General features: G+C 40.6%; 1 protein-coding gene across 1 annotated transcript in view; it reads right to left on the reverse strand.

Moving 5' to 3' along the window:
* LOC123507164 (relaxin receptor 2-like) overlaps positions 1-24,054 on the reverse strand; it is a 214,617-nt gene extending 190,563 nt beyond the window's left edge. The window contains 1 exon segment of the mRNA XM_045259820.1: positions 23,719-24,054. The gene's annotated coding sequence lies outside the window, so the exon portion shown is untranslated.
* Positions 24,055-26,793: the final 2,739 nt, after the last annotated feature.

The raw sequence follows: 26,793 nt of genomic DNA on the forward strand, positions 1-26,793 counted from the left end.
ACAATCTCTCTCTCTCTCTCTCTCTCTCTCTCTCTCTCTCTCTCTCTCTCTCTCTCTCTCTCTCTCTCTCTCTCTCTCTCTCTCTCTCTCTATCAGAAGGAATTTAGAGGAGGATCGAGAAGTATACCAAAAGACGATCTGATCCTCTTTCAAAAGCATCAAATTCCCTTATACTCTTATGCTGCTGGGATTGTAAGGGATTTTAAACTTAGGAGATTTGTTGTAAGTTTTTTTTATGATCCTCTTTCACAACGAGGAGGAGGAGGACGAGGAGGAGAAGGAGGAGGAAGAAGAGGAGGAAAATGAAGAGATAGACGATGAGGAGGAAAAAAATATCAACAACAACACCAACACCAACAATACCATTATCAACACCAGCAACAACAACAACAACAACAACAACAACAAGATTAAGAACAAGAAGAAAAAGAATAAAAAGAACATCAACAAAAGACTACGTAACAAAACACGATAGAGAATGAAAGAAAAAAAGAAAAAGACATTTATGAAAAAAAAAACATGTACGATAAGATGTAATAGATAAAGACGATAAGAAACAAGATAGATTGATAAAGAGATGGGAAACTAGAAAATGAGAGATAAACGAGAAAATGGAATAGGAGAAAGAATATAAAGAAGAGAGGGATTACAACACACACACACACACACACACACACACACACACACACACACACACACACACACACACAGATAATGAGGTGAAACACAAGAGGAGAGAGTTACAGGTACTAATGCAGGTAGAGATTAATTAAGGATCATCTGGATAATACATGTGTGTCTGTGTGTGTGTGTGTGTGTGTGTGTGTGTGTGTGTGTGTGTGTGTGTGTGTGTGTGTGTGTGTGTGTGTGTGAAGCCCCAAGAAATTAATCACGTTTGACAATTATCATTATTATCACTACAATTAATATCATTGTTGTTAATATTATGATTATAATTGTTGTTATTATTATCAATATTATTATTATTATTATCAACATTATCATTATTATTGCCATTATTATTATTATTATTATTATTATTATTATTATTATTATTATTATCATCATCATCACCGTTATGAAAATAATAATGATAATAATAATAATAATAATAATAATAATAATAATAATAATAATAAAATTAAAATAATAATAATAATAATAATAATAATAATAATAATAATAATAATAATAATAATGCTCTTATCATTACTATTGTCGCTGTTGTTATTATGGTGTTGCTAGAAGTAGTAGTAGTAGTAGTAGTAGTAGTAGTAGTAGTAGTAGTAGTAGTAGTAGTAGTAGTATTTGTTGTTGTTGTTGTTGTAGTAGTAGAAGTAGTAGTAGTAGCAGCAGCACCACCACCACCACCACCAGCACCAGCAGTAGTAGTAGTAGTAGTAGTAGTAGAAGAATTAGTATAGTAGTAGTAGTAGTAGTAGTAGTAGTAGTAGTAGTAGTAGTAGTAGTAATAGTAAAAATTATAAAAAAAACAAGAACAACAACAAAATAGCAACAAGTAGAAGAAAAGTAACAACAACAACAACAACAACAACAACAACAACAACAACAACAACAGCAACAACAACAAGCATCTCCCTTACACACATAATCCCCTCCAATAATTACCTTAGTTTTCCCCTAATTACCAATCAACAGAAGCACACCTGGATCTTTTCTTCTCCCTGCACGGAGGTAGTGATTATAGCAACCCACAGATGGCGCTCACGTTACGCCCGCGGTAAGAATAATGGTAATAATCGCATTGAGGAAATTAGGGAAGATTTTTAGATGATAAGGGGAAAAAATGTTGCTGAGGGGAAAATATGTAATGACGGTTTTTTCATAGTTTCTCTCTCTCTCTCTCTCTCTCTCTCTCTCTCTCTCTCTCTCTCTCTCTCTCTCTCTCTCTCTCTCTCTCTTTCGTTTCTCCCCTCCTTTCATGTATCAATTGTTTGTTTATTCTCTCTCTCTCTCTCTCTCTCTCTCTCTCTCTCTCTCTCTCTCTCTCTCTCTCCGACCTTCCTCTTTCCCTCCCGCCATCTTCCAACTTCCCTTTCTTGCCCTCCATCCCTCCTCCTTCCCTCCCTTCGTCCCTTCTTCCTTCCCTCCCTCCCATCCTCCCTCCTACTCTCCCTCTCTCCCTCCCTCCATAGCCACGTTACTCACACTTCCCATCCTCCCTCCTACTCTCCCTCTCTCCCTCCCTCCATCGCCACGTTACTCAATAAACTCGAGATGGATAATTCCTACACATACTTTGGCGTGGAGAGGGCTTCCTGCACGCTGTCTCTCTGTGTGTATTGAAGTCTGCCTATCTAGAGCAATAGGAATGTACAATAAAGTGTCGAGTGATTCAGATGTTTCTAATTACCGTCATTGTTATCATTTTCTTCCCACCGCCAGAAGGTAAAGGCAAAACAGTGATATACAAGTGTTATTTTTATTCACATTTCAGGTAAAGTTTCTAGATACATTAACCATCAGGACAGAAGCAAACCAAACACCATTATAGACTAATATCCAAAACTATTACAATATAAGAAATATTTACTTGTATGTATTTATAGTTAAGAGTAAATGATCCTTAATTTACAATCTGTAGAATACAAATTCTTCTCTACTAAACCTCATCTTTTTTCCTCGCCGGAACACAGCTGTCTGAGGCAACTGAGAGTAGCCCCTTCTCTGTTCTCTCCTACTTTCTCTATTCTCATTTTCGTTCCAAAGCTTGATGTTGTGTGTATGTGCGCAACGACTTAACTTGCTCTCATGCCCATGCTCTTCAATCTTCTCAGTTTTCCACCATCTGGCTTAGATTCAATAGTCACTCTCTAACTAAATTTATCTGCGCTGTCTATCTCTCCTTTAACTCTTCTGACTATAGTAATTTTTTTTATTAATTAACTTCCTAAGTGGAGCATATTCTGTGCTCCTCTACCCTTTCGCGGAGATCTCTATTCATGAAGATTTCAATGTTCACCACCAGCTTTGGCTTTCTTATCCCTTCACTGACCATCCAGGTGAACTAGCCTTCAAATTTACTATCCTCCATGACCTAGAGTCCTAAAGCAACTGGTGCAACACCCTACTCGTATCCCAGACCGTGTTGGAGACACGCCCAACATTCTAGATCTTTTCCTGACCTCTTGTCCTTCAGTTTATGCTGTTACCATATTTTCTCCGTTGGGCTTCTCAGATCACAATCTCATTATTGTATCTTCTCCTATTTCTCCAATCCCTCCTCAGGTTCCCCAAAGCGGAGATGCCTCTGTCGTTTTGCCTCTATAAGTTGGGAGGACCTGAGAACGCATTATACTGATTTTCCCTGGAATGATTACTGTTTCCGTGACATAATCTCTGTGTGAGGAAAGCATAAAGGAGGTGATAGTGTCTGGCATGGAGGCGTACATTCCTCATTCTTTTCTCAATCTAAACTTTCTAAACCTTGGTTTGGTCTGTTCTCGTGCTATACATGATAGAGAGGTTGCTCACAAAAGGTACTTGAGCCTTCCATCTCCTGAATCTCATGAACTTTATATTTCTGCCCGGAATCATGCCAATTCTATTCTTCAACTTGCCAAACACTCATTCATAAATAGAAGATGTCAAAGTCTTTCAAACTCTAACTCCCCTCGTGACTTCTGTCATCTGGCCAAAAACATCTCCAATAACTTTAGTTCTTCATTATTCCTTCCTTTATTTCATCCTGATGGCACCACTGCCATCTCATGTCTCTAAAGCTGAACCCTTCTCTCAAACCTTCGCTGACAACTGCATCTTGGATGATTCTAGACTTGTCCCTCAATCTCCTCCTTCTGAGTATTACATGTCATCAATCAAAATTCTTCGTAATGATGATTGCCATGCCCTCTCTGGCCTAAACCCTCGTAAGGATTATGGACCTGATGATGTTCCTCATATTGTTCTCAAAATCTGTGCTTCCGTGCTTCCACTTTCCCAGGCCAAATTCTATCAACTATGTCTATCGACTTCTACCTTTCCTTCTTGCTGAAAGTTTGCCTACATTCATCCTTTTCCTAAAAAAGGTGACCCTTCTAATCCCTCACACTACCGTTCAATAGCAGTAATCTCTTCCTTGTCTAAAGATTTTTAATGTATCCTCAATAGGAAGATTCTCAAACATCTGTTACTTCACACTCTTATATCTGATCTCCAGTATGGCTTCCGTCAAAGTCACTGTACTGGTGATTTGGCTTTCCTTACTGAGTCTTGGTCATCCTCTTTTAGAGAATTCGGTGAAACTTTTGATGTTGCGTTAGATATATCAAAATTTTTTGATAATCTGGCACAAAACTTTGATTTCCAAATTACCCTCCTACGGTTTTTATCATTCTCTCTCCAACTTTATCTCAAGTTTCCTTTTTGACCGTTCTATTGCAGCCGTGGTAGACGGCCAGTGTTCTTCTCCTAAATCTATAAATAGTGGTGTTCCTCAGAGTTCTTTCCTATCACCCACTCTCTTTCTATTATACATTCATCACCTTAACCAAACGTCTTGTCCTATCAACTCCTACGCTGATGATACCTCCCTACATCTTTCCACGTCCTTTCACAGACGATCAACCGTTCAGGAAATCAACAGATCACGCAGGGACGCTATAAAACGCCTGACTTCTGATCTTTCTAACATTTCTGATTGGGGCAGAGAAAACTTAGTAGTGTTCAATCTCAAAAACTCAATTCCTCTATCTATCAACTCGACACAACCTTCAGACAAATATCCCCTCTTCTTCAATGTCATTCAACTGTCTCCCTCTTCGACACTGGATATCTTCGGTCTGTCCTCTACTAATAATCTTAACTGGAAACTCCACATCTCATCTCTTGCTAAAACAGCTTCTAGGAAGTTAGGTGTTCTGAGGCGTCTCCCCCAGTTTTTCTCACCCCTCCAACTGCTAACTCTGTACAAGGGCCTTATCTGTTCTTGTATATAGTAAGTACTCTTCGCATGTTTTCGGGGATTCCACTCACACAGTTTTGTTAGATAGGGTGGAATCAAAAGCTTTTCGTCTCACCAATTCCCCTCCTCTGACTGACTGTCTTCAGGCTCTTTCTCACTGCTGGAATGTTGCATCTCTTTCTATCTTTTATCACTATTTTCATGGTACCGGTTCTACTGATCTTGCTAACTGCATGCCTTCCCTCCTACTGCGGCCTCGCTCCACAAGGCTTCATTTTTCCTCTCATCTCTATTCTGCTCAACTCTCTAACGCAAGAGTTCACCAGTACTCTTAATTATTCATACCCTTCACTAGTAAACTCTGGAAATCACTGCTTGCTTCTGTATTTCCATCTTCCTACGACTTGACTTCTTTTAAGAGGGAGGTTTCAAGACATTTCTCCCTATCTTTTGGCTAATTCCTTTAAAATATTTTAGGAAACCTGCAGATTCAGTGAGCCATTTTCTTAATGTTTTCTTGCCCTTGGCAGGTCTCCCTTTTGTTGAGAGTCAAAAACAAATTATAATAAAAAATGGACATTAATCACTAATTCGCAAAAAAACAACACCAAAATGGGACTTAGTCATTAATTTGCTTAGTAAATTACAATATGAGAAACATTGACTCACATCTATTCACAAGCACAGCCTTTCATCCTGACAACATTTCTCTCAGTGTCTTGTATATAATATTTGTTCTGCTCTGAATCAAATGACCGTAACCTTGCACGATCCTCCATTCACTGTCTCAAATCCGCATTGTTTTCTTAATCTTTTAATATCCTTCATTCTGAATATTTCCTTAATCTAGCATTCTTAAAGCAGACTAGTGTCTTATCACTGCATCCTTCACAGAGACTACTTTCTTAATGTAGAATCCTTAATCCAGACTAGTATCTTAACATAATATCCTTAATCCAGACTAGTTTCTTAACCTATTATCCTTAATCCAGACTAGTTTCATAATCTAGTATCCTTAATCCAGACTAGTTTCATAATCTAGTATCCTTAATCCAGACTATTTCCTTAATCTAGAGTTCTTAATCCAGACTAGATTCTTAATCTAGTATCGTTAATCCAGACAAGACTTAATCCTGCCGAAACGATGATTACTCCCAGTGAGGTCTAATAGCACTGGTTGAGGGGGTGCTGTGAACTCATCATTAAAGCCAGCTGTGACCTCACTGAACGTTTCCCTTTGTGTCTCCCCACACAAGAGGACAGTCACAGCCTCCCTCTAAACACAACTCTCTTCATTCACGCAACACTACATGCGCCACCAACGCACTACATTCTTCACGCAAAATATATGAAAAAGAAAAAAAAGTTGCCTCCTATCACCCTCATGGGAGTCCATTTTCAATTATCTATTACACTTGTTTAGTGAGTGCCGCCTCAGTGGACCTTTTTTTGTAACAACAATTTTTGTTGCCCGTGGCTGTTTCGCCTCTTACATAAAAAAAATAAAAAATTTCTTAACCTAGTATCCTTAATCCAGACAAGTTTCTTATCATAGTATCCTTAATCCAGACTAGTTTCTTAATCTATTATCCTTAATCCAGACTAGCTTCTTAATCTATTATCTTTAATCCAGACTAGCTTTTAAATCTAGTATCCTTAATCCAGACTAGTTTCTTAATCTATTATCCTTAATCCAGACTAGCTTTTAAATCTAGTATCCTTAATCCAGACTAGTTTCTCAATCTAGTATCCTTAATCCAGACTAGCTTTTAAATCTAGTATCCTTAATCCAGACTAGCTTTTAAATCTAGTATCCTTAATCCAGACTAGCTTCTTAATCTAGTATACTTAATCCAGACTAGTTTCTTAACATAGTATCCTAATCAAGACTATCTTTCTAACATAATATCCTTAAGCCAGACTAGTTTCATAATCTAGTATCCTTAATCCAGACTATTTCCTTAATTTAATGTCTTAATCCAGACTAGATTCTTAATCTAGTATCGTTAATCCAGACAAGACTTAATCCTGCCGAAACGATGATTACTCCCAGTGAGGTCTAATAGCACTGGTTGAGGGGGTGCTGTGAACTCATCATTAAAGCCAGCTGTGACCTCACTGAACGTTTCCCTTTGTGTCTCCCCACACAAGAGGACAGTCACAGCCTCCCATATAAACACAACTCTCTTCATTCACGCAACACTACATGCGCCACCAACGCACTACATTCTTCACGCAAAATATATATATAAAAAAATAAATAAATAAATAAAGATAAATAAATTATTTTAAAAGTTGACTCCTATCACCCTGATGGCAGCCCTCTTTTCAAAATTATCTATAGCACTTTTTAGCGAGCGCCTTTTTCTAACACCAGTTTTGTTTCCCGTGGCTGTTTCGCGCTCTTACATGAAAAAAAAAATAGTTTCTTAACCTAGAATCCTTAATCCAGACTAGTTTCTTAACATAGGATCCTTAATCCAGACTAGTTTCTTAATCGAGTATCCTTTATCCAGACTAGATACTTAACATAATATCCTTAATCCAGACTAGTTTCTTAACATTGTATCCTTAATCCAGACTAGTTTGTGAACATAATATCCTTAATCCAGACTAGTTTCTTAATCTAGTATCCTTAATTCACACTAGTTTATTAATCTAATATCCTTCACCAGACTACTTTCTTAACATAATATCCTTAATCCAGATTAGTTTTCTTAACAGAGTATCCTTAATCTAGACTAGTTTCTTAACATAATATTCTTAATCCAGACTAGGTTGTTAACATAATATCCTTAATACAGATTAGTGCTTCATCTTATCGTTCTTCGCATTCCTTCATTTCTTCTTCTCCTGCTATACGACTAAGCAATCAGGACAGAGGCTGGGGGGATCCAGCAGCAAGGCGCCCTGAGAAAGGCTGGAGCTCGATACGGATATGTTTTCGTTGAGCTTCAAGGCCATGGACAAATCAACATAGTCAATGGTTGCTTGTAATTGACCGAGTAGCAATCGTCCAAACACGAAATCAAATATTTTCACCTGGTTGGCCTCTATCTTGTGCAGTAGCAGCGCCTCTGTGCTGCAGCTAAACTGCATCAGGACTTGTCCTAGTGGCAGAGTCCACCGGTCTGTCATGTCCTGCACCTTGTCCAGGCCGGTTTCGGTGATACAGAAGAGTGCCTTGGCGCCTGTGTCCACTAGCACCTTCAGCGACTCGTCGATGCCTTCTGTTCGTGCTGCAAACGTGAGCACTTTGCCGTGCCGCCCCTGCTCAGGTCTCCGCTGCAGGCGTTCAGGGTGACGCAGGAACAGGGTACTGCTGTCGTCAGGATGGAACTCCTGCCGCATCTCTGCCTCCTGCAGGCGGCTCATGGACATCAATATTTCGTCTCCAAGGCCCATTTCTTCCTGCATCTCCTGTGGAAACACCGTCAAGGGCGTGTTCACCGCCACACCGCCCTTCAACACTACCACCACCTCGGCAAGCTCAATCACATCCACCTTCTGCAAGCCAAACCAGGTCATCACGGGTATCTTCACCGTTTCCTCGTTGCCAGTGACGAGACCCATTCTCTCGGCCACTGGCAAGAACATGGTGGTCAATGAGGCGCCGGTGTCCAAATAGACAGCACACCGGTGGCCACCCACAGTCGCATCTATCAGGTTTCCTTTCTCAATATGAACGAGGGTGTACTCCTTCACATCCTTCTCCTCGCTGACTGTCTTGGCGTCCACCTTCAGCTTCAGCACGCCCCCGCTGTCCCACCCTGTCTTTTTCTTGTCTTCCTTCTTCTTCTTGGCCCGTTCCTTCCAATTCCATTTCTTGATGAAATCCTTCATTCGTTTAAAGGACTTCCTTTCTTTCTTAATGCCCTCCCCCTTCTTCTTCTTAACCTGCTTCTCGTCGTCCTCCGTGTCTTGCCTCTTTCTCTTCTTCTGCTTCTCTTCTGTGTCATTACCCTCAATCTTCTTTTTGTGTTCCAAAACCCCTTCAACGCCATCTACCTTCCTCTTCTTGTGCTTCTCGATGTCTTCCATACCTTCCCCCTTTCTCTTCTTATTATGCTTCTTAATCTCATGCTCACGGTCTGTTTTCTTCTCACGGCTCTCATCTTTCTTGCTTTTCTTGGTGCGTTTCTGTGCACAACATTCAGCATCTGCCTCGTGGCTGGTGCAGTCATCGAGGCTCTCCAGCTTCCTCTTTTTGCCGTGTTTCTTGCCGGCATTCTTCTCCTCCTCCAGGTTTCCCTTCACACAGAAGGTCTCTTCGTTGTCCATTGCTTCTTGTTTCTTCTTCTTAGTGTTTGCTCTCGTAGAGTACTGTGGTGAGCTAAAATCTTCAATAGAAAACCCAGGCACAGCACAATCTTACTGAGAGTCTGTACCGTCAGAAGGTAGAGCCATGTGATATTTAGCATACTTTTGACCTCCCATGCGTGGAACGCTCAGCAGCTTGGAGCTAAACCACTGTGGCGCCCACCAGAAGCACCAATCATAGGCCTTGATTCTACAATGTCATACTGCCTTCAGCCAATCAAATACAAGAATGAAACCACATGCAAAATTCAAATAACTCTTCAACGACGAGGAAGGACTTTTTCAATAAATGATAATGAATCGATGCCAACCGACACTGTAATCATGAAGATTCCCTTCAAAGCTATAGATATGAAGACCACATTTATATGATTAAGTTTTTCTGATAGATATTTATTGCTAACAGTCACTCATTTCTGCTGTCTGACTCTGTCAGTACATCAACACCTGTCTACTAATATCGCACTCACATTTTCGCGCCACCTCGGTCTGACAGCCACTGAGTGCCGTGGAAAACCTCGCCACCAGTGCCCATTCACGCAGAGTAACTGACGTGTTGTTTGGGGCAGCTACAATGGCTTCCACTGCCACATTCTCGAGTCACTCTTCCGAGGAGAGAAAGTAAAGTCCCGCCCATAGACAAAGGAAGAACACGAGCCGTGAGCCTAACGTGGATCAGTGAGCCGAGGACACAGTATGGTTGTGTCTTAAGCCATCATTGTCACCAGCACTGATCAAACTCAATCTAGAATAGTTTTGTATACATGAATGCAATGTGTTGTATGTTGCCTGTGTAGTGTAACATGTTTTGGTTTAGTTTTAGTTTCTCTCTCTCTCTCTCTCTCTCTCTCTCTCTCTCTCTCTCTCTCTCTCTCTCTCTCTCTCTCTCTCTCTCTCTCTCTCTCTCTCTCTCTCTCTCTCTCTCTCTCTCTCTCTCTCTCTCTCTCTCTCTCTCTTCCTCTCTCTCCTCCCACTCCTCCCATCCTCCCTCCTCTCTCTCACTCCCTCCATCGCCACGTTACTCAATAAACTCGAGATGGATAATTCCTACACATACTTTGGCGTGGAGAGGGCTTCCTGCACGCTGTCTCTCTGTGTGTATTGAAGTCTGCCTATCTAGAGCAGTAGGAATGTACAATAAAGTGTCGAGTGATTGAGATGTTTCTAATTACCGTCATTGTTACAATTTTCTTCCCACCGCCAGAAGGTAAAGGCAAAACAGTGATATACAAGTGTTATTTTTATTCACATTTCTGGTAAAGTATCTAGATACATTAACCATCAGGATAGAAGCAAACCAAACACCAATATAGACCAATATTCAAAACTCACTAAACCTTAATCCTAATCCACCACAACGTAAGACATTACAATGTGTGAGAAACACTGACTCATCTACTTTTAAGCAAAGCGTCTCTAAATAAATTAACCATAAGGAAAGAAGCACACCAAAGCCTCGGATTCCCCTTTTAGGGAGGGGAAAAGAAATATCCCCAGGTCGGACTGCTCTCTCGTTGGCGACCCAAAATGGTTTGACACCTCCCTAAACTTTTTCTTCATTAACTTCTGCAACATTCCAGGTCTTAGATCTAATTTACAATCTGTAAAATACCACCTTTCCTCTAGTAAAGCTCGTTTTTTTCCTCATGGAAACACAGCTGTCTGGGACATGTGACAGTAGCCTCTACACTGCTCCTTCCTACTTTCTCTATTCTCATTTTCGTTCCAAAGCTTGATGTTGTGTTTATGTGAGCAATGACATAACTTGCTCTCGTTCCCACGTTCTTGAATCCGGCTTAGATTCAATAGACACTCTCTAACTAGATTTATCTGCGCTGTCTATCTCTCTTTAACTCCTCTGACTATAGTAAATTCTTTGATTATTTAACTTCCTAAGTGGAGCATATTCTGTGTTCCTCTACCCTTTCGCGAAGATTTCCATCCTTGGAGATTTCAATGTTCACCACCAGGTTTAGTTTTCCTCTCCCTTCACTGACCATCCTGGTGAACTAGCCTTCAAATTTGCTATCCTCCATGACCTAGAGGAACTGGTGCAACACACTACTCGTATCCCTGAGATGCGCCCAACATTCTTGATCTTTACCTCACCTCTGATCCTTCAGTTTATACTGTTACCCTATCTTCTCTGTTGGACTTCTCCGATCACAATCTCATTTTTATATCTTGTCCTATTCCTCCAATCCCTCCTCAGGATCCCTCCAAGTGGAGATGCCTCTGGCGTTTTGCCTCTGCCAGTTCGGAGAACTTGAGATCGTATTATGCTGATTTTCCCTGGAATGATTACTATTTCCGTGTCAGAGACCCATCTCTGTGTGCGTAACGTATAACGAAGGTGATAGTGTCTGGCATGGATGTGTACATTCCTCGTTTTTTTTCTCAACCCAAACCTTCTAAACCTTGGTTTAAGTCAGCCTCTTCTCGTGCTATACATGATAGAGAGGTTGCCCACAAAAGGTACTTGAGCCTTCCATCTCCTGAATCTCATGAACTTTATATATCTGCCCGCAAACATGCTTAGTCTTTTCTTCAACTTGTCAAACACTCCTTCAAAATAAAAATGTCAAAATCTTTCAAACTCTAACTCGTGACTCCTGGCATCTAACCAAAAACATCTCCAGTAACTTTACTTCTTCACCTTTCCTTCCTTTACTTCATTCTGATGGCACCACTGCCATCTCTTCTGTTTCTTAAGATGAACTCTTCTCTCAAACCTTTGCAAAAAACTCCACCTTGGATGATTCTGGACTTGTCCCTCCCTCTCCTCCTCCTTCTGACTATTTCTTGTCTTGAATCAAAATTCTTCGTAATGATGTTTTTCATGCCCTCTCTAGTCTTAACCGTCGGAAGGTTTATGGAGCTGATGGGGTCCCTCCCATTGTCCTCAAAAACTGTGTTTCCGTACTTACACCTTGCCTGGCCAAACTCTTTCAACTTTGTCAATCGACTTCTACCTTTCCTTCTTGCTGGAAGTTTGCCTACATTCAACCTGAAAAGGATGACTGTTCTAATCTCTCAAACTACCGTCCTATAACTTTAGTCTCTTGCTCGTCTAAAGACTTTTAATCTATCCTCAACAGGAAGATTCTCAAACGTCTGTCACTTTACAATCTTCTATCTGATCGCCAGTATGGTTTCTGTCAAGGTCGCTTTACTGGTGATCTTCTGGTTTTCCTTACTGAGTCTAAGTCATCCTCTTTCAGAGATTTTTATCCTTCTCTCTGCAACATTATCTCAAGTTTCCTTTCTGACCGTTCTATTGCAGCCGTGGTAGACCAAACCTCTTGTCCTATCCACTCCTGCGCTGATGATACCTCCCTACATCTTTCCATGTCCTTTCAGAGACGACCAACCCTTCAGGAAGTCAAAAGATCACGCAGGACGCCACGGAACGCCTCACCCTCACTTCTGATTTTTCTAAGATTTTTGATTGGGGCAGAGAAAACTTACTAGTGTTCAAAGGATCAAAAACTCAATTCCTCTACTCGACACAACCTTCCAGACAACTATCCCCTCTTCTTCAATGACACTGAACTGTCTCCCTCTTCCACACCGAATATCCCCGGTCTGTCCTTTACTCATAATCTAAACTGGAAACTTCATATCTCAACTCTTGCTAAAACAGCGTCTAAGCAGTTAGGCATTCTGAGGCGTCTCCGCCAGTTTTTCTCACCCATCCAACTGCTAACTCTGTCAAAGTGCCTTATCCGTCCTTTTACGAAGTACTCTTTGCATATTTGGGGGCCTCCACTCACACAGTTTTATTAGATAGGGTGGAATCAAAAGCTTTTCGTCTCATCAACTTCCCTCTTCTGACTGACTGTCTTCACCCTCTTTCTCACTACCGAAATGTTGCATCTTTTTCTATCTTTTATCACTATTTTCAGGCTAATTGCTCTAATGGTCATGCTAACTGCATGCCTTTCCTCCTCCTGCGGCCTCTCTGCACAAGGCTTTCTTCTTCCTCTCACAGCTATTCTGTTCAATTCTCTAAGGCAAGAGTTAATCAGTAATTATTCATACCTTTCACTGGTAAACTCTAGAAATCACTGCCTGCTTCTGTATTTCCATCTTCATACGACTTGACTTCTTTTAAGAGGGAGGTTTCAAAACATTTCTCCCTATCTTTTGGCAAATTCCTTTAATTTTTTCAAGGGAACCTGCAGATTAAGAGGACCTTTTTTTATGTTTATTGCCCTTGGCAGGTCTTCCTCTTACGGAGAGTAAAAAAAAAAATGGACGCGAATCACTAATTCGCAAAAAAAAAAAAAAAAAAAATGGGACTTAGTCACTAATTTGCTTAGTAAATTACAATATGAGAAACATTGACTCACATCTATTCACAAGCACAGCCTTTCATCCTGACAACATTTCTCTCAGTGTCTTGTATATAATATTTGTTCTGCTCTGAATCAAATGACCGTAACCTTGCACGATCCTCCATTCACTGTCTCAAATCCGCATTGTTTTCTTAATCTTTTAATATCCTTCATTCTGAATATTTCCTTAATCTAGCATTCTTAAAGCAGACTAGTGTCTTATCACTGCATCCTTCACAGACACTACTTTCTTAATGTAGAATCCTTAATCCAGATTAGTTTCCTAACCTATTATCCTTAATCCAGACTAGTATCTTAACATAATATCCTTAATCCAGACTAGTTTCTTAACCTATTATCCTTAATCCAGACTAGTTTCATAATCTAGTATCCTTAATCCAGACTAGTTTCATAATCTAGTATCCTTAATCCAGACTAGTTTCATAATCTAGTATCCTTAATCCAGACTATTTCCTTAATCTAGAGTTCTTAATCCAGACTAGATTCTTAATCTAGTATCGTTAATCCAGACAAGACTTAATCCTGCCGAAACGATGATTACTCCCAGTGAGGTCTAATAGCACTGGTTGAGGGGGTGCTGTGAACTCATCATTAAAGCCAGCTGTGACCTCACTGAACGTTTCCCTTTGTGTCTCCCCACACAAGAGGACAGTCACAGCCTCCCCTCTAAACACAACTCTCTTCATTCACGCAACACTACATGCGCCACCAACGCACTACATTCTTCACGCAAAATATATGAAAAAGAAAAAAAAGTTGCCTCCTATCACCCTCATGGGAGTCCATTTTCAATTATCTATTACACTTGTTTAGTGAGTGCCGCCTCAGTGGACCTTTTTTTGTAACAACTATTTTTGTTGCCCGTGGCTGTTTCGCCCTCTTACATAAAAAAAATAAAAAATTTCTTAACCTAGTATCCTTAATCCAGACAAGTTTCTTATCATAGTATCCTTAATCCAGACTAGTTTCTTAATCTAGTATCCTTAATCCAGACTAGCTTCTTAATCTATTATCTTTAATCCAGACTAGCTTTTAAATCTAGTATCCTTAATCCAGACTAGTTTCTTAATCTATTATCCTTAATCCAGACTAGCTTTTAAATCTAGTATCCTTAATCCAGACTAGTTTCTCAATCTAGTATCCTTAATCCAGACTAGCTTTTAAATCTAGTATCCTTAATCCAGACTAGCTTTTAAATCTAGTATCCTTAATCCAGACTAGCTTCTTAATCTAGTATCCTTAATCCAGACTAGTTTCTTAATCTATTATCCTTAATCCAGACTAGCTTCTTAATCTATTATCTTTAATCCAGACTAGCTTTTAAATCTAGTATCCTTAATCCAGACTAGCTTCTTAATCTAGTATCCTTAATCCAGACTAGCTTTTAAATCTAGTATCCTTAATCCAGACTAGCTTCTTAATCTAGTATACTTAATCCAGACTAGTTTCTTAACATAGTATCCTAATCAAGACTATTTTTCTAACATAATATCCTTAAGCCAGACTAGTTTCATAATCTAGTATCCTTAATCCAGACTATTTTCTTAATTTAATGTCTTTAATCCAGACTAGATTCTTAATCTAGTATCGTTAATCCAGACAAGACTTAATCCTGCCGAAACGATGATTACTCCCAGTGAGGTCTAATAGCACTGGTTGAGGGGGTGCTGTGAACTCATCATTAAAGCCAGCTGTGACCTCACTGAACGTTTCCCTTTGTGTCTCCCCACACAAGAGGACAGTCACAGCCTCCCCTCTAAACACAACTCTCTTCATTCACGCAACACTACATGCGCCACCAACGCACTACATTCTTCACGCAAAATATATATAAAAAAATAAATAAATAAATAAAGATAAATAAATTATTTTAAAAGTTGACTCCTATCACCCTGATGGCAGCCCTCTTTTCAAAATTATCTATAGCACTTTTTAGCGAGCGCCTTTTTTCTAACACCAGTTTTTGTTTCCCGTGGCTGTTTCGCGCTCTTACATGAAAAAAAAAAATAGTTTCTTAACCTAGAATCCTTAATCCAGACTAGTTTCTTAACATAGGATCCTTAATCCAGACTAGTTTCTTAATCGAGTATCCTTTATCCAGACTAGATACTTAACATAATATCCTTAATCCAGACTAGTTTCTTAACATTGTATCCTTAATCCAGACTAGTTTGTGAACATAATATCCTTAATCCAGACTAGTTTCTTAATCTAGTATCCTTAATTCACACTAGTTTATTAATCTAATATCCTTCACCAGACTACTTTCTTAACATAATATCCTTAATCCAGATTAGTTTTCTTAACAGAGTATCCTTAATCTAGACTAGTTTCTTAACATAATATTCTTAATCCAGACTAGGTTGTTAACATAATATCCTTAATACAGATTAGTGCTTCATCTTATCGTTCTTCGCATTCCTTCATTTCTTCTTCTCCCTGCTACACGACTAAGCAATCAGGACAGAGGCTGGGGGGATCCAGCAGCAAGGCGCCCTGAGAAAGGCTGGAGCTCGATACGGATATGTTTTTCGTTGAGCTTCAAGGCCATGGACAAATCAACATAGTCAATGGTTGCTTGTAATTGACCGAGTAGCAATCGTCCAAACACGAAATCAAATATTTTCACCTGGTTGGCCTCTATCTTGTGCAGTAGCAGCGCCTCTGTGCTGCAGCTAAACTGCATCAGGACTTGTCCTAGTGGCAGAGTCCACCGGTCTGTCATGTCCTGCACCTTGTCCAGGCCGGTTTCGGTGATACAGAAGAGTGCCTTGGCGCCTGTGTCCACTAGCACCTTCAGCGACTCGTCGATGCCTTCTGTTCGTGCTGCAAACGTGAGCACTTTGCCGTGCCGCCCTTGCTCAGGTCTCCGCTGCAGGCGTTCAGGGTGACGCAGGAACAGGGTACTGCTGTCGTCAGGATGGAACTCCTGCCGCATCTCTGCCTCCTGCAGGCGGCTCATGGACATCAATATTTCGTCTCCGAGGCCCATTTCTTCCTGCATCTCTTGTGGAAACACCGTCAAGGGCGTGTTCACCGCCACACCGCCCTTTAACACTACCACCACCTCGGCAAGCTCGATCACATCCATCTTCTGCAAGCCAAACCAGGTCATCACTGGTATCTTCACCGTTTCCTCGTTGCCAGTGACGAGACCCATTCTCTCGGCCACTGGCAAGAACATGGTGGTCAATGAGGCGCCGGTGTCCAAATAGACAGCACACCGGTGGCCACCCACAGTCGCATCTATCAGGTTTCCTTTCTCAATATGAACGAGGGTGTACTCCTTCACATCCTTCTCCTCGCTGACTGTCTTGGCGTCCACCTTCAGCTTCAGCACGCCCCCGCTGTCCCACCCTGTCTTTTTCTTGTCTTCCTTCTTCTTCTTGGCCCGTTCCTTCCAATTCCATTTCTTGATGAAATCCTTCATTCGTTTAAAGGACTTCCTTTCTTTCTTAATGCCCTCCCCCTTCTTCTTCTTAACCTGCTTCTCGTCGTCCTCCGTGTCTTGCCTCTTTCTCTTCTTCTGCTTCTCTTCTGTGTCATTACCCTCAATCTTCTTTTTGTGTTCCACAACCCCTTCAACGCCATCTACCTTCCTCTTCTTGTGCTTCTCGATGTCTTCCATACCTTCCCCCTTTCTCTTCTTATTATGCTTCTTAATCTCATGCTCACGGTCTGTTTTCTTCTCACGGCTCTCATCTTTCTTGCTTTTCTTGGTGCGTTTCTGTGCACAACATTCAGCATCTGCCTCGTGGCTGGTGCAGTCATCGAGGCTCTCCAGCTTCCTCTTTTGGCCGTGTTTCTTGCCGGCATTCTTCTCCTCCTCCAGGTTTCCCTTCACACAGAAGGTCTCTTCGTTGTCCATTGCTTCTTGTTTCTTCTTCTTAGTGTTTGCTCTCGTAGAGTACTGTGGTGAGCTAAAATCTTCAATAGAAAACCCAGGCACAGCACAATCTTACTGAGAGTCTGTACCGTCAGAAGGTAGAGCCATGTGATATTTAGCATACTTTTGACCTCCCGTGCGTGGAACGCTCAGCAGCTTGGAGCTAAACCACTGTGGCATCCACCAGAAGCACCAATCATAGGCCTTGATTCTACAATGTCATACTGCCTTCAGCCAATCAAATACAAGAATGAAACCACATGCAAAATTACAATAACTCTTCAACGACGAGGAAGGACTTTTCAATAAATGATAATGAATCGATGCCAACCGACACTGTAATCATGAAGATTCCCTTCAAAGCTATAGATATGAAGACCACATTTATATGATTAAGTTTTTCTTATAGATATTTATTGCTAACAGTCACTTATTTCTGCTGTCTGACTCTGTCAATACATCAACACCTGTCTACTAATATCGCACTAACATTTTCGCGCCACCTCTGTCTGACAGCCACTGAGTGCCGTGGAAAACCTCGCCACCAGTGCCCATTCACGCAGAGTAACTGAGGTGTTGTTTGGGGCAGCTACAATGGCTTCCACTGCCACATTCTCTAGTCACTCTTCCGAGGAGAGAAAGTTTAGTCCCGCCCTTAGACAAAGGAAGAACACGAGCCGTGAGCCTAACGTGGATCAGTGAGCCGAGGACACAGTATGGTTGTGTCTTAAGCCATCATTGTCACCAGCACTGATCAAACTCGCTCTAGAATAGTTTTGTATACATGAATGCAATGTGTTGTATGTTGCCTGTGTAGTGTAACATGTTTTGGTTTAGTTTTAATCTCTCTCTCTCTCTCTCTCTCTCTCTCTCTCTCTCTCTCTCTCACTCTCAGCTCCTTCACAAGATGACATATTATATTTTAAAGACTTGAAATCATCGTAAAAACTGATTTGTATATCCTTATCTTTCTCCTCTCTCGTTCTTTTCCTCCTCCTTCTCCTCCTTCACCTCCTCCTCCTCGCCCTCCTACTTCCTCCTCTTCCTTCAGTATCATCACCATAACTCACTCCCTCACTCCACTCCTCCTCATTCCCTCACACACTCCCGTCCTCCGCCACACTGTAAAAATAAGCACGGGAATCTGATAATCAATTTCTACCAGGGAGGGAAGGTAGAATGAGTGAAGCTACTACCTGTTTGAACTCCGCGCCAGGTAAGAGTAGTGGTGATGGTGGTTGTGGTGGTGGTGGTGGTGGTGGTGGTGGTTGATAAGGTAATGGATAGAGTAACAAGGAGAATTGGTGGGGTTATTCTTGTTTTTCTCCTTTTTTTTCCTTTTTACATGTCAAAAAGCAAAAATTTGAAGAGGAATATACCCATCTCTACTATTTTCAACTATAAATCTTTAAAAATGATAATGAAGTTGGATAATATAGTAACTACCAGGGTCATTAATAGTAATAGTACGGCTGGTAGTGGCTATGATGCCGATGGTGATGAAGGATGGAGGAATGGTATGGTGAGACAGTAACAGGGATAGTGATGGTGCTGAAATAACAACTGAGAATGGTGGTACAGAATGGCACTGAGAAGGTTATGATGCTAGAAAGGAATGGTAAAGAATGGGATGGAAATGGGAGAGTGACAGGAGTGGCAGAGAGACATGGGAGATAGTTGTGGTGTCAGAGAGGAGTGGTGGAGAATAGCAGAAGCATTGGTGGTCAAAGTGGCAGGAGGAGTGAAAATAAATATGTCAAAACGGACCGCCACATGTAGACCAGAAGGCTTTTTTGCAGCTTCCCTTATTCTACTCGATGTCATAAAAGAGTTCATAAGGGAGAAGTGTGAAGTGAAAGGAACAACTCAACACAATGCCTTTCTTCCCGCGACCTTTACTCTCCCCGGCAAGTGACACATACGATGAATAAAATAACAAAGAGTGAGCTTTTTATTTCCGCCTTCACAAACGGAGAGAATAGAGAACAATACGCAAGCACGTTTTCTTTGCAGCAAGCACTTCAAAGCAGGAGTTAAATAATCTAAAAAAAGAATCCTAAAAATAAAGCGCTTGTGAATTTCTAAGGATATCACATGAAGGGAGAGAAAAATATATGAGCAAATGTTTTCTTTTTTAAGCAGACGAAAGCAAAATTTAATGAATACAAAATAGAATAAAAACACGATGCCTGTCAAATTTTTAAAGACTTCACAGAGAGAGAGAGAGAGAGAGTATACCTCTCTCTCTCTCTCTCTCTCTCTCTCTCTCTCTCTTTAAACTAATGAGAACAAAACTAGAGAAAGAAAACAAAAATATACAATTAGAAAATACAATGCCAATTTTAAAAAAGAAAGAACGAAAAGACAGGATAACAAGCGTACATATAAACAAGCAAACAAAACAAGAAATTCAATAAGCAAACAAAGAAAGAAAAAAAGATGAATACATAGAAAAGGAAATGTGAAAAGTGGAGGGAAAAAATTGGAAAAAAAAAAAGTTATGGCCTTGAGGGAAACAAGACTATTTCAATTTTGATAAAAGGAACAACACAGGAAGGCGGCGCGGCGTGTGTGTGTGTGTGTGTGTGTGTGTGTGTGTGTGTGTGTGTGTGTGTGTGTTTCATGATTCACTAAACTCCTATCCTTATAAAAAACTTTCCTACGCACATTTTCCTAACTTGATTAAATCCTCGCGTTTTTCGTCATTATTACAAGGTAAAAAAAAAAAAAAAAATCCTTAACTTCCAGCACAGTTTTCCTACACCTTGTTCAACCACACATACTTCCTAACCTTCCTCAATTTTAACCTTCCTCAACCATACTTTTGCCTTACTCAGAAACTCTTTGCTCTCTCACCTCGGCTGTTTTTCAAGGCCACAGAGATGATTAGCTTAGTTTTCACGAGTGTTTCTGCTGTTAATAATGTAGAAATCTTGTTACTAGAAATGAAATGAATAAGATGTTTTACAAATAAGAATTAAAATAAGTACAGACTGGATGGTGGTGGTGGTGGTGGTGGTGGTGGTGGTGGTAATGGTGGTGGTGGTGGTGGTGGTGGTGGTGGTGGTGGTGGTAATGGTGGTGGTGGCTCACTATCCCTCTAAAACGGTAATACCACCTTAAAAAAAAAAAAAAAAAAACTCGTGTAAATGTAAATAAGACTTTTTGAAATAGTGAAGGTGAAGCACAGAAATGTTTAAGAATACGAGTCTTTAATCTTTCTACACTTTCCTCAACCTTCCTACACCTTCCTATTCCTTAACCTTCCTAATCCTTCGTAATCCTTCCTAAAACCTCCCTTCACTTCATTACACCTCTTCCTTAATCTTCCTTAAACTTACTTAACCTCCGATCACACCTCCCTACATCTTCCTTAAAACATTCCTAATCTTTCCTTCCTACACCTTCCTATACCTCAACCTTCCTAATCCTTCGTAATCCTTCCTAAAACCACCCTTCACCTCATTAAACCTCTTCCTTAATGTTCCTTAAACTTAATTAACCTTGTATCATACCTCCCTACATCTTCCTTAAAACATTCCTAATCTTTATCCTTTCTAATTCTTTCCAAACGTTCCCTACACCTCACTAACCTTCCAAAACCTTACTTAACCTTCTTTGACCTTCCTCAGCCTCCTTCCATCACATCCAGTAAAGACCCGGAGATGATTCAAACTCAGTATTTCAAAGAATGTCTCGAATTCCTGAAACTTTATCTCGAACCGGGGCAAGTCTCGTTTCATCCCTTTATTGCGCACGGGAACTTCACCTCATCTCCTTCCCTAGCACGCCATTGATCCCTGTTGGCATTACTCGGCAATGCACATTCACTAAGGCACTGATACCTCTTCTTCCTCCTGATCCTGCTCCTCTTCATCCTCCAGGTGACGCCAGTGTTGGGAGAACATACAAGATTCTATTTCATGGTCCACAGAAGCTTAAGTAAAGTTCGAGTCTTGTTTTATCAGATTGACGCGAAAGTTGCTTAGCAGAAATAGAGGTTTTGGGAGTGAGTTCCAGTTGGTATTTGCAGATTTTGTGCTGAAGGAAATGGAAGTGTGGGGGAAAGTTGTACTGGTGATAATAAAGAATACATTGGTTTGTTTCTGTTGGATCTCAATTTTGTGCCTTTTTTTGGAGAATTGTTTTGCTCATGAAATGTTATTATTTTTTTTTTTTCATGAGTGCGTAAGGAAATAGAAACCCGAGAAAATTGTTTTTTTTTTTTTTTTTTTTTTTTTTTTGTGGAGGGTGCTAAAACCAGTTATGTTCACGAAATAATTCTTAAGTTTTTGCATGAATGAGTAAGGAAATGGAAACCCGAGGAAGAATTAGACCGGAAAGAAGATAAAATACACGTGTTCTCTCTCTCTCTCTCTCTCTCTCTCTCTCTCTCTCTCTCTCTCTCTCTCTCTCTCTCTCTCTGTCAATTGTGTGTCTTCTTCTTCTTCTTCTTCTTCTTCTTCTTCTTTTGGTAGAACTGAGGTTATGTTCACGAAATAGTTGTTAACATATGAGTGCGTAAGAAAATGGAAACTTGAAGAAGAGCTTTACTGCAAAGAAGAAAAATACGTGCTCTCTCTCTCTCTCTCTCTCTCTCTCTCTCTCTCTCTCTCTCTCTCTCTCTCTCTCTCTCTCTCTCTCTCTCTCTCTCTCTCATTTTGCTTCTTTGGTAAAACTGAGGTTATGTTCACAAAATAGTGTCGGCTTTTCTAGTTTCAGTGCGTAAGAAAATGTAAATGTGAGGCAGTTAAAGCAGAGAAATCGTAAAGGCCGTGTTAATTTTAGTTGCTTTAAATTTAAGGGCAAGTCAAAGCGAAATCACAGTTTTAGACGTGAATAGCTGTTATACTTCCAAACTCCGCAGAAATGAGAGAAAAGTTATGTCTGAAAAAAAAGTCGTCTTCCTCTGCCTCTTTATCACCGTCCTCCTCATCTCCTTTATTATCCTCTTCTTCTTTTCTTATTCTTCTTTGTTATCCTCCTTGCCTTTTTTTCTTACTCTCCTTGTCTTTTTCCTACTTTTTTTTCTGTTACAAGTTCACCGTGTTCCTTGTTTTCTTTATCTTAGCTTTGGATATTACTGAAAATGTGTATCGTTAGGAACACTTGTTATTTTTATTATTATTATTATGCACAATAGTGTTGGCATCTCAAGATACAATGCGCAAGAGAAAACAGGAATTAATCAAATAGATCAATAAAAACAGCCAAACGCTTAAATGAGTAAGAAAAGCAGAATTAAAAAGTGCAACGTAAGTATGAATGGATGAAATAGTGCAGGTAAGAGACGAGTGAATGGATATTAAGAAGACGTGGTTTGAAAAGCACAACGTGTATATGAATAGATGAAATGGTACAGGTTAGAACCATCTGATATAATTTAGCGCAGCATCACCACTATACTTTCGAAAGATTCTACACGTGTCAGAATCTCCACTGATTTTTAATTATGTTTTCGCGGCTTTAGTAACATATTAACAAGATTTATATATAATCAAAAGGAGAAACACTCTTGAGAACTGAGTAAATCACTTCTGTGGCCTTGAAGAATAGCCTTGGTGGGAGAGCAAAGGGTTTCTGAGTAAGGGAGGAATTTATATTTAGTTACTTTTTTTCCACTTAGTCTTTCCTCTTCATTTTCTGCCTTCGTTACTTTAATTGACGGCAATAAGGAAGTAGAGAGATGATGGAACAAGACCTGCAGTGTGATGGCGCGGCTGATTAATGGCGCTTGTCGTGTGAGAAGTGCCTTAGACTTGGAGTGTGTGCTGTGAGTGCCAAGCGTCAAAGGAAGGAAGTGTTTGATGCCTCCTCTGAAACGATTACTGACGCACGGACGTACAAACTCATACGCTTCCTTTCTCTCTCTCTCTCTCTCTCTCTCTCTCTCTCTCTCTCTCTCTCTCTCTCTCTCTCTCTCTCTTTGATACACACACTCAGCAAGAGATGTGTAGCAATAGTTTCTCAAATACGGCAATAAATCAGTGAAATTAATGACCGAAGGAGGAAACATCTGCGAAAAAAAAAGTAATTTTAAGGTAAAACTTGATAATTTACTGTGAAAGACGATGGTAATTATGAATTTAATTTACTCCTGTGCATATGTGAATGTGGGAAATAGATGATGGATGATAAGGATTAAGAAGAAGAAAAAGAAGACGAAAAGAGATGAAAACACATCAAAATCACTAAAATTAATCACGCTTTCTTTACTTTTTAACACTTACACTTCACGGAGCAGGTGTTGCAGGTGTGGGGCGGCTCTGAGGGTGTCAAGTCAGCCAATCAACAGGTGTGGAAGGCAGCCAGGCACAGGCACCCACTACCACCACCACCACCACCACCACCACCACCAGGCACTCTTCCCAATGCCCCTGACACTGATTCGTCACTTCAGTCACTTCACTTGAGTACTAAAAAGTCCGAATTATGTGTCTATTTAGAGATTAGGGGACGTGGAGGGCGGTCATGGCGGAAGGCGTGAGAGGGGAGTGAACGGGAGGGAGGTGAACGACGCGTGTGAGGCTGAGAGTTGCAGGGCGCAGCGTGTTGCCTCCCCGCTGGCTGTCTGGGTACTGACTGACCAGATGCTGCCACCGCCTACAAGAGAGGAGTCCACCAACCAAAGGCGATGCTGACCACACTACTGCTTTGCTTGCTTGCTTGCTTGCTTCCTTCGTTCATTCGTGTCTGTCTTCCTTGCTACGCTTACTTCAGATAACAGTATTACAAAATCAGATGCTCTCACTCTTCTTCTTCCTTTTCTTCCTTACTTCTTTCCTTTCCGCCTTCATTCCTTCCTTAGCTGTTTTCTTTCCTTCATCGTAAGCTGCCTTCACATTAAGCGATACAGTTGAACCATGGACTTCCTTTCTTTCTTCCTTCTTTCTTTTCCTCGTTTCTTTCTTCCTTCCTTCCTTCCTTCCTTCAGCATTGTGAGGACCAACAAGTCTGTCTTTTATTATTCTTTTCCTCTTTTTTTTCCTTTATTCATGCATTTTTTCTATCTCTTACGTCCTTTTCTAAATCAATGTCTCGCCTACATGTTTTTCTTTTCTCTTTCTTTTCCTTCCCCATTTCTCTCTCTTCAGCACTGTCATGTCATTTTCCTCCGTTTCCTTCTCTCCCTCTTTTTTCTCCCTCTGACCTGTTTTCCTTCCCTAACCCTCTTCTCCTTTTCTTCCCTTTCTCTCTTATCTTCTTTCTCCTCCTCCTCCTCCTCCTCCTCCTCCTACTCCTACATTCCTACTAGTTTTTCTCACTTTCTTTCTCACATTTTTTCTTTCTTTTTGTCTCTTCCCACTTTACATTGCTTCCTTTTATCTGTTCGCCTCCACTTCCTCTGTTTTTTTACTCTCTCAACTTCCCTCTACTTACTCCACGCACACATGACTCTCTTTCTCTCTCTCTCTCTCTCTCTCTCTCTCTCTCTCTCTCTCTCTCTCTCTCTCTCTCAAGAACGTTGTTTTTATCAGCGAAAATTGGCGTTGTGTTCATTTTTTTTAATACGTTCACAAGGAAAAAGGTAATTAAGATAAAGTCACGCATTTATTTAGAATGTCAAGACTTATTATTCAAGTTATGGTGTTTCTTCCTCCTTCTCCTTCTCCTTCTCCTTCTCCTTCTCCTTCTCCTTTTCCTTCTCCTCCTCATCCTCTCCTCTTCCTTCTATTCTTCTTCCTACTGTTACTGTTAAAAGGGCAGTTGTATTTTGCATATTACGTGTAATTGTATGTAATTTTTCTAATCCTCCTCCTCTTCCTCTTCCTCCTCCTCCTCCTACTCCTTCTCTTTCTCTTCTTACTCATCTTATCATCATTATTATCATATTGTTATTACCATCATCATCATCATTGTCATTCGTCTTCATTTTCGTCTTACTCCTTCTCCTCTTCCCCCGCCTTATCACCATCATCATTCTGCACCTTACCATTACAATCACCATCATCTTCATCATCAAGATCACCATCATCATCCATCTTCTCCCTCCTTCTCCTGCTTCTCCTCCTCCTCCTTCTCCTCCTCCTCCTCCTCAGTGTAAGTTTGGATTCCTCATCAATACCCTAACAAGTTCGGGGCCACTCAGGACGCCTCACTGAGTCTGTATGGCTGCTACTTAGAAACGCTTTGCTCTCTCACCACGAGTATTTTCAAAGGCCACAGAGATGATCAGCTGTGTTCCAAAGAATGCTCATCCTGTTTATAATGTAGAAATCTTGTTAATTTGTTACTAAAACCACAAAAAGAGCCTTAAAGATCCGTGTCACTTCATCTAGAGCTTTTTTATGTAGAGAAGGTCCAGCGCAGGTGTTTTGAAAGTATGATACTGTGTAATGTTGCCTCCCGTCACGCGCGTTGTATTAGTCAGCTTAAGGAGGCAACGACGTAGTTTAGGCCGCAGTGTTCTCTCTCTCTCTCTCTCTCTCTCTCTCTCTCTCTCTCTGCGCACGTTTGAGTCAAGTTTCCCATGCTGGTTTCCGATGATTGAGTGTCTGGTTATATGCAAGTCTTTGCGAGATATCAAAACCTGCAGTATTCTCTCTCTCACTCTCTTTCATCACGGGTGTCTGCTCTGTAATTAAAAGCTCGAAGTGATTCTTAAACCAGAGCGTCCATACCAATAATACCAGATTATTTTTCACACCACCTCCACCGCCGCGCGAATGAAAGACAGTTATGCAACGAATAAGAGCTATTTGATATATACACTTCTGCTTTATAAAATGGCTCAACTTGAAATGACACGGGTTTAAGGGGCTTTTTTGTGGTTATAGTGATATACAAGCAATATTTGTACATTAATAACAAGATCAACACGCGTGAGAAGCCGGTTGACCATCTCCGCAACCTTGAAAGTATAGTCGTGGTTAGAGAGCAAAGCGTTTCAGAATACAAGGCTGTGAATCGAGCGCTTTTCCAGTTATTTTCATCCATTGCGTCGTGTCTCTATTTCTTTCAACAGATTCTATAAGTTACTGGGGGTTATCAGGTGTGTTTTCATTATCCAGTTTATGGGCAGTTCCTTAGTAAATTACAGTGCTTAAGACCCAGCCAGCTGCCCGGCTCACAAAGGTATCGTCACTGTGGCATCTTGATACGTTTAAGCTCCGCCCGACTCACTATCATGTTTTCCACTACTGAGGAAAGCTGCCATAATGATGATTGGGGGACCAGAGTCTGTTATCGTTCTTTACCTGACATTGTGAGTCATCATGAGCTTATAATATTCATATTGAGATGAATTTCTTTGCCTTATTTTGCTTTGACTTAAACTCTTCTATTCCTTCAAATTACTGAAAGTA

This window comes from Portunus trituberculatus, chromosome 21 (assembly GCF_017591435.1).
Source record: "Portunus trituberculatus isolate SZX2019 chromosome 21, ASM1759143v1, whole genome shotgun sequence".
Classification (NCBI taxonomy): Eukaryota; Metazoa; Arthropoda; class Malacostraca; order Decapoda; family Portunidae; genus Portunus; species Portunus trituberculatus.